Raw genomic sequence first — 9,221 nt, 5'->3', positions numbered from 1 at the left:
TTTTCTTTACAAGAGTTAGGTGAGGCTGAGCCTCACTTGCCTCACCTGACGAGCCGCCACTGGAGAAGTTATTATCATACATAATATATGGTGGCAATATTATGCCTAAAACTTAATTATTATTACTTATTTATTTATTTTTTTTTAATGCTTAAATCTCAATGAATTATATATAGCATTTACAATCTTATTATCGTACCTATCGCAAATAAAATAATAATCCGTAAGAACATAACCAACCGAATATGTATATCCATAACGTGTCTAGAGAGTTTTTGCAAATAAAACAATAATTCAAAATGGCTGTTGTAAATTATATACATGGTATAATATGTTCGAGAAAAATCCACAAACCGTTCACATTCGCCTCAACGCATATAATACATATAAATCTATAGTATAATATGTACCAATATATTTTTTTTTAAACTTAGTTTTATTGACAACAGCCATTTGCTTTGTGCTATTATACAAATACATTTGTAATTAACTATAGTTAAATATTTATATAATATAAGGTGTAGAGGTTTATTGTTTTAGTCTTAAATTTATTTGTCCAGTCCACATAGTATTGTTATTCTGGCCATAAATTATTCAAATTTTTTCTTCATCATAATCCAGGTAACTGAATTTATTTTTACTGGTTAGCGAATGAGGTATTTTTAATGTTCAATGAAGATGATGAAGCAGATCCAAAAGGCTGTCGTAATGAATCGGGATCTCACGAGATAAATAACCAGAAGCTATACCTACCAACAAGCCTATTCCCAAAACAGAAATATTGTCCACGATAGTGTTATCGCCGTTGCGGCTCGATCATCGGATACCGTTGGCTGGAGGAGGTGAGGTCACCAGTGGAGGTTATAATGTTCGGAATTCAATTTGGTGGCAAAACAAAAGCTATTCAGCTCGATCCGGGCCACGATCACTGGGGAAACCGACCACCAGAAGGGTTTCTCATCGTAATTAAAATCGCCCCAAGCAGTGCTCCCGCCCGGCTTTACCGCAACGTCCGTGAAATTATATTGCAATCATTGCTTATCATTCGCTTTTCTTCTATTTTTCATTTTCGGCAGTGATCATAACTCTTGAAACTATAATAATTGTTATCATAATGTATAACGAAAGACTACAAGAAGTAAACATCTACGTAAATAATACTATGCTCTATGAAATATTGAAATAAACGGGCTAGCATACGCAAGTTCTGTAAATCAAAAGTGACTGTTGAAAACAATTTAACTGATAATTTTATAGAAACATCAAGTTGAGTTTTATTGTGTTTAGAACTTAAATATTTATTTTATATTGATAAATTGTTACAATTTTAAAATATATATAATATTATACATACCGATACTTGTAGTCAAATACAATAATACTAAATTCTTTATTCAATGGGTATTAGCCTAAAAATGATATTTTAGAATTAATCAAGTTGTTGGACTATATGTAAGTAAGCCATCGTTAATCTGTTATTATCGTTGTACGATCATAATATTTATAAATATTGTAATAATTTACATTGGTTTGATAATATATTTTACATATAATAATGTTTGAAATTCCATGATTCAAAATGCAAATAATTATTCAATTTTACTATACTATATACGTGTGCTTCATTACGCTGAGTATGGGTACTTCGCCATAATTTAATTACAAAATATTAGCGATTTGCTCTCTGTAGACATTTTATTTAAATTATGAAAAGTTTTTAGCTTCGGCTGATTTATTGTATACCAGTTGCAATGTCATAAAATATTAAGGTTTTGTACGATTACATATTTTCTTCGAGGTTTTTCGCGTTTCAAAGGTAATGCATTTTTTATGACCGTCTTACTACGTGAACACACATGCCTGTAAAATGAACTGCGGATATTGCATTTTATACTATTCCACATTTCAACTTCTCTAATATAAGATAAAATAATATAAAGCAAACTGTTAAATAAAAAAAAAAAAAAATTAAAACCTACTTTAAATACGAACATAAACACATTTTCGCTATGCTATAAATTGTTTTATATAAGTTCCAATTGTTTTAGTTTATTATATTAATATTATCTGGTGATTTATTTAAATACCTAGTGTAATTTAAAAATAAAAAAAAGAGATGCAGTGTTACCCTTTTATTAAACCCCCATCTTTATCTCATATAATATAGAACCATGTACGTTTTATCATTATTTTTTATACCTTGTACTTTTTTTTTTATTTTACATTTTTGCACAAGTATAATAAAATTAAATTGTCTTTTCAGTTATGTATATTAATTTAAACTTATTAAATGTGTAAACACACACAGCATTGATTTTAAATCAACATAAAATATTCTTATTTTTTTTAAACATCTTTAATGTGTTCAAGAAATAACATATTGGTTATGTACCTACTACCTATACAAAATACCTTTAAAATTGGTATAAAATTATTATATTGAGGTATAGAACTAATAAACCAGTAAAATATAATTCGGCTATAATAAGATTATAATATAGGTATATTTCAAAGTGAAATTGTGAAACTGTATTTAGTTTTAAAATGGAAATGTATATAATATACATTCCTTACAGTCTGTCTAATATACATCGAGGTAGATTTCAGAAAAACTAAAGTATTCAAAATATTTTTGTTCCAGAAATGTCCAACTGTATAATCCTGTAAAATATTTTATTTTCATTAAAATCAGTTATTTTGCATGGAGCCACGGAAACAAATTTTTAAACTAAAGCTTAAGTTTTAATATTTGATATAGAATTTAAATTTTATTGGTACTCGACAAGAACGTTAATTTACCACATGGGACTTAGTAGTTGATATAGAAAGTAGATGTCCCTTTGTTCAATTGAGGATATTACACAATAAGAAATCTTCAATTGATGTTAGAAACTGTAGTATTTATTATTATTATCAGATCTTTGATTTATTTAAGCTCTATTTAATTTATTATTTGTTTATAAAACAGATAAAAAGTGTTTTGTATCATTATTTGGATATTACATTTAAAAAAGCAAATTTGTTCTGAGTTTAATGTCCATAAGAATTTAAAATTAAAACCAAAGCCATTTAATTAACATTTTAAAATATATATTGTATATTATACTTTCTTACAAATATTTGATAGAAAACATAAAAATGTTATAATACATCATGAACCTAACGTCCTAACTAGTAACAGTAAAAAGGTTTTATAATAAACTACGAATACTCGTGATGTAGTCTGTTTTAGTTGACTAAATCATTTTTTTCAACATAATTAATATAAGTAATACTAATAAATTAAAGTAATTTAATAATATGGTGATATTGAAACAAAACTTTAAAAAATAAATAAATAAACAACGAAAAATATAAGAAATATTGTTATAAATTATTCTAACATGTATGACATTTTTATTACCGGGTATATTTTTTGTATATTATGGTTATCAATCTATTGTTTTTACATAGTATTTTATTATTAACGGAATGATAATCAATCACATTTTTATTTTAAAATTAATTCATTTGCATATTTTTGTGTAATTTACAAATGTAAATTCATATATAGATAAATGTTACTGTATGAACATTTTATTTGAATAGACTTTCAAAATGTTCTTAATATGATTAACATTTAACAATCTCAGTCGATTTTATTTTTAAAAAATGAACATAAATCGTCCGCATTTTGATTATTATGAAATTGAATGGATATTTTTAAATGGAGATACTAATTTGTTCACTACTGTGTTTAATAAAATGTAGAAATAATACTATGAGTTATGTAGGTACGTTAAAAGTTCAACTAAACCAATAACTCAATAGCAATCTACAAATACCGCGTTATTTCATTAAATATAAAAGGTACTGTGCACTTCAAATATCATTTATTCAATAATATCAATCATTTATTCATATATAATGTCATAATGACAGTATGAGTACTTACGTTGCAGTATACCAAAATAACATTTTGTAACATTCGTACTATTCAATTTACAAATTATTGAATTACTATTGAACCAGCTTGTATAGGGTACCTACCATAGCCGGTTCTACAAAGTTTAATTAATCTTATTTGACTGTCTTATTTATTAGTATTTATTTCGTACAATTAATTTATTAAGCTATGATATTGAGAATAAAAATATTTTATATTATTATTGTTTTAGAATGGCGTTTTTGGGTACTTAAAAATCTTCAAAACATTTTAAGAGTGCCTAGGTGATTACGAAATTTTTTTTGAGACGTTTTTCTTGGATTTATTCAGTAATTATAATATTATATTTTAACGACATATATAATTTTAGTTATTCAGACATCAGTATGAAAAATGCATGTAAAAGTGAGAATTAAGAGGGATTATTTTTTTACAAAACGTACTACTACTCATTTGACATTTATCATTTAAATCAGGATGGGCACTGCGCCCGCGTACTTTTTATCTGGCCCGCGCTACATTTCAAATGTGTGTTTTCGTGTTTTGTAGTAATATTTTAAAAATGTCTATTAAAATGCGTAAAAAATAAATGTTAGTAAATTGAAGGACTTTTTTTTTTTTGCTTCTCCTATGCACTGCAGCCCGCTAGATTTTAAAATACTTAAAAGTGGCCCGCTAGTTACTTTGAGTTGCCCATCCCTGATTTAAATAGTTCTAAATTTAAATACAACATATTATTAACGTTTTTGATTCCACATAGGTAATAATATAAATCAATGTAAGAGTTTAGGTATAATTGAAAATCGATCATAGTATAAGTACCTATAATTGACGATAATCGTAGTATAGTATGCATTTCAACACAAATAAATCATAAACATAGTTTTTGCATAATATATTATTACAAAACTGCAATTTATTCGAACTTAATTTTATTATACCTAATACAATTATTTAATGTACACTGATGTATAAATGATTTTTAAATTTAAATTTGGCAAACATGCAAATTTGTTACTAATAGCTGAAGTTTAAAGTTGTATTATATGTCGGTATATATAAGTGCCGTAGTCCAATTACAAAGGCTTAACAATTAATTAAAAATGAAAATAATTTTGATATGTAAATAATCAATAGTGATTAGTGGAAATAATGATACATAGATATTTAAGAATTTATAAATAAAAATATCATCATCAAATACCTAACAATTTAAATAAGGCCAACTGTCAAGTTTAAGACCACTTATCAAAAAAATGCAGCCTATAAGATTTGTGATATTATAATATTAAAATAGATATTATCTACATTGTAGCTAGGTCTGCTGTTTCTTTATAAATCATGACCTCACTTCACTCTTACTTTCATGAGTAAAAATGCTCTTTTATTTTTATTTCTTAACACTTTGCCAGTTTCTAAATTAGCATCTTGTACATTTTCAACACCTGGTACAAATACCCAATAATACAATCTTTCATTTTTTTTTGAGATGAATTTCTTTTAATTTAGTTGAAGACTATCACCATCTGTATGAGGGTGCCAGGTTATTATACCATACTCAATAATATATCAGATAACTTAGAAGTAAAGCACTTTAAGATAAGCGGGGAACTTGAAGTTTAATAATACATACGGGCATCATATAACTTATTTTTTTTACTTTTTATAGCTGTACAAGTATATTATTAATGTGATTATGGAAGGTCAACTTTGAATCGAAGGTTATACCGATATTCTTAATCATATTACACGTAGTAAGACGTACACCATTAATGAAATAGGCAAATTAGAATGGTTCAATAGCCCTAGAAAAATGCATCGAGGAACATAAAGACAAATTGAGGATAAATACATACATGCATGACCAAATGACTACCGAGTTTAAATCTTCTTGGAGCAACAGATTGTCATGGATTTAATTAAATTACAGAAATAGTTTAATATCATCTGCAAAAATTAGCAGCTAACTGCGATTTTTTATGCCGTTAACAAACAGGCCAAAAAGAAAATGATATAGGTGTCCACTCTGAGACACGCCAGACGGAATGTCAACAACTTTAGATTTTAAGCCACGTAATTTGACGAATTGTTTCCTATCCATGAGATAAGATGAAAACCTGCAAGAGATCAGTACGGATCGCCCATTTTCGAAAGACCTTTATTAAAGTGACATGACTAATACGGTTGAAGGGCCTAAAATATAAAACTAATACAATTATTAAGTATCATTTTAACTGACATAAAATCGAGATTCGTTAAACAAATTATATTTTGTTAGTAGAATTTAAAATTATTTATATTAATCATAAAAAAATTTCAATTTTTCAGAAACTATAACAGCTAGTTTTATTTAGGTACTTTTTGTGTTTATTTTTTAATATTTGCCGTTAAGAGAGCACAATGGCACCTCTATCATAAAAAAATTAAACCGTCGAAATGTATGCTACAATATTGTTTGTTGGCGATAGTCTATCATGAGCATTCAAACTCGTTTTATACCTATAATATAAGTATATGACTTGTATTAAAATATTACGAACTATGGGTAGGATTGGCTTTACAGACCAGACCTTTTTTACATTTTGCCTGTAATTTTATCAATGAAATTACATCCCGGGTAAAATAGTAATATCTCTAAGTTGTCTATGAAATAGTTATACATAGAATCTGAAGTATTTTTCCAGACTGTTCGTATAGATAACCTACACTAATATCATGTTATAGTTTGAATACGCATTGGAATAAGATGTTACAGTTTCCCTCGAGATACATTACCTATATTATCGTAATGCGAATTAAATGTATAATACATTATTATCTCGAAAGATATATAGGAACTTCCTTAATTCAAACAATATAATATATATAATACATAGGTATTGATCATTATAATATCATGAATGTTATACCTATTGTGCAGATAACATTATTTTTTTTTTTTATTTGATTTTATTTATATAACATTAAAAATATCTTTTTACGGATTTTGACGATATTCGATCATGTTTATTTTAAGTTTTTGGTATATGATCCCCAACTAAAACTTTGTATTCTAATATACTTAGGTACAGGTTGTTTCTTATTAGACAATTTTTTTTTCCAGTTCCATTTAAAAAGTAATATTAATTTACATTAAATTATATACAATAGCATAGAATTATATTATTATTAAATAAATATAATAATCATAATAACTTGTACAGAAATGTATTATTATTTATGAGGACAATAATTAAATAAACTTCAATACTTCAATGATAAGTATTAAGTAGTAATTTGAACGGTTTCTTTTATATATTTATAATACAAATTTATCAAGTTGGCAACCAAACTTATATATTTTTTTTTCAATAATTGTGTTGCTTTTATTTTCATTATTCCATATAATATTATAAATAAATAAGTACAAATAAAGATACATTTTTTGTATTTACACGTCAATTTTGATACTGCTATAATATATTATGTAAACATAATATTTTTTATTTTCTCACATCATTCTTAAACATCGTTTAATAAAAATCATTAATTCACAAAAAACTAACAACGTATTCTAAATCAAGGACAAAAATTTGAATGTATTATATTTTAAAAAAAAGTGGATGGAGTAACAGTTTATTTTTTTTTTGACTAGCTTAAAAAGAGGATAGTTTTATAGTTAATATAAAAATTATAAAAATAATTCAACATCTAAAATTAATAAATGCTTTTAAGATAATAATTGTATTGCTTTACATGTTCAATGTTTTTTATTTACCTACTTTCATTGTTATTTTTCAGGAAATTTCTGTCGACTCATTTGGTGACTAAACAAAGATCATTGTTGAATAATTATCATACATAAGCCGCTCATTATGTAGAAGTTTAACCCTCGTTAGGTAAGTGTAAAAAAAATTGTTTTATGTAAGTACTTAAAATCTGATCGGATATGTTTATAATATTTTTTTAAACGAACAGCGAATACAGTTTATAAGTTTAAGTATCTATTTAAAATATTAAAAATCAAACAACTATGCATTTTGAGAGTTGGGTGGGTCAATATGGCGCGTGTACTCGAAGCATCAATAGTTACTATTGAATATACTGAATTGAAAAAAAATACGCGTAAAAATAGTAAGATTAATAGGCTCCTACGCCCTATTCTATTCATAGACAAAAAATAAAAAATAAACTTTAAATTATATCCAATTATTAATTATTTTATTAGAACATTGGTCATCATGGAGAAGTTTTTTATATATTATTATATGGTTAGTGGTTATATTACTTATACATTATAATGTGCGTGTTGATTATTTTATTTTTATCGAGCAAAACAATAATAACCTTACAATAAAATATTTTTATTAATGAGTTATAATTGACAGCACAATAGGTCGAACAAAAATATATTATACATATTAGGTACATACCTGTTGGGAAAAAAACACAAAGAACCGAGTGTAATTTGCTTCATATAAAGTAAAAAGTATTTTTTGTTATTATATTATAAATAACACGTTGTCACTTGTCGTCGTCGCATCGTTGAATGTACCTACTTAAATCCAAATGTTACAATGTGTGAGCGCTTTGTATTTTATACTTATGCAACAGCATTTTAACACTTTTATAGTTGTATTTAACTTAAAACACTTAACTTTATGTTAATTTAAAATGTATATCAATATATTATTTACATGTAGGTATATTTGTTTTACTGAAAGTTTGTGACAGTTATTATTCTATAATATTAATTATACCTATAATACCTATAATTACCTAAGTACCTATAGTTAAATCACTAATACAAATAAAAGTAAAGAACAATACACATTAGTACATTACTTGTCATTATTATAGTAAGAATTTAGAACGTAATTCTATATGAACGTTTTAAAAATGTGGAATTTTTGATTATGAATACACGTTTTATACTTCGATATTTCAATATTTCCATCGTTTTAATTCTCTTGAATCGACTGAATCCAAAACCTAAACGAATAATATGTGACTAGATAAAATGTATTCGTCTTGGTTTCTTCTTCTCAGCATCAACGAGGGTTGCATTCTTTTAAGATATTAGTTAATCGGGAAACAATCGAAATCGTGAAACATTTTTAAGAGGAATTAACTTTACTTACCTAATTATTATTTTAAACAGTGACGAATCCACAAAAAAAAATTTGAATTACGTTATATAACTTTTAATTAATTGACTGTACCTAAAGTCCTAAACTGTGGATCAATAAAAGTTAAGATGCATAATATAATAGTATACCATTAATATATCTGCACATTTTATCATTATTTTTTTTTA

The 9,221-nt window shown here is 25.8% G+C and overlaps 1 protein-coding gene across 4 annotated transcripts in view; it reads left to right on the top strand.

Annotated features, from left to right (window-relative positions):
- LOC100575587 (5-hydroxytryptamine receptor 1) overlaps positions 1-9,221 on the top strand; it is a 251,248-nt gene that overhangs the window by 110,727 nt on the left and 131,300 nt on the right. For all 4 annotated transcript variants that reach the window (XM_029487000.1, XM_029486998.1, XM_029486999.1 and 1 more), the window contains one exon: positions 7,706-7,803. The gene's annotated coding sequence lies outside the window, so the exon portion shown is untranslated. The remainder of the gene's footprint in view (positions 1-7,705; positions 7,804-9,221) is intronic.

The sequence above is a fragment of the Acyrthosiphon pisum genome, chromosome A1 (genome assembly GCF_005508785.2).
Source record: "Acyrthosiphon pisum isolate AL4f chromosome A1, pea_aphid_22Mar2018_4r6ur, whole genome shotgun sequence".
Taxonomy (NCBI): domain Eukaryota; kingdom Metazoa; phylum Arthropoda; class Insecta; order Hemiptera; family Aphididae; genus Acyrthosiphon; species Acyrthosiphon pisum.
The sequence above is the reverse complement of the archived record's forward strand: the minus strand, read 5'-3'. Positions and strand labels throughout refer to the sequence as shown.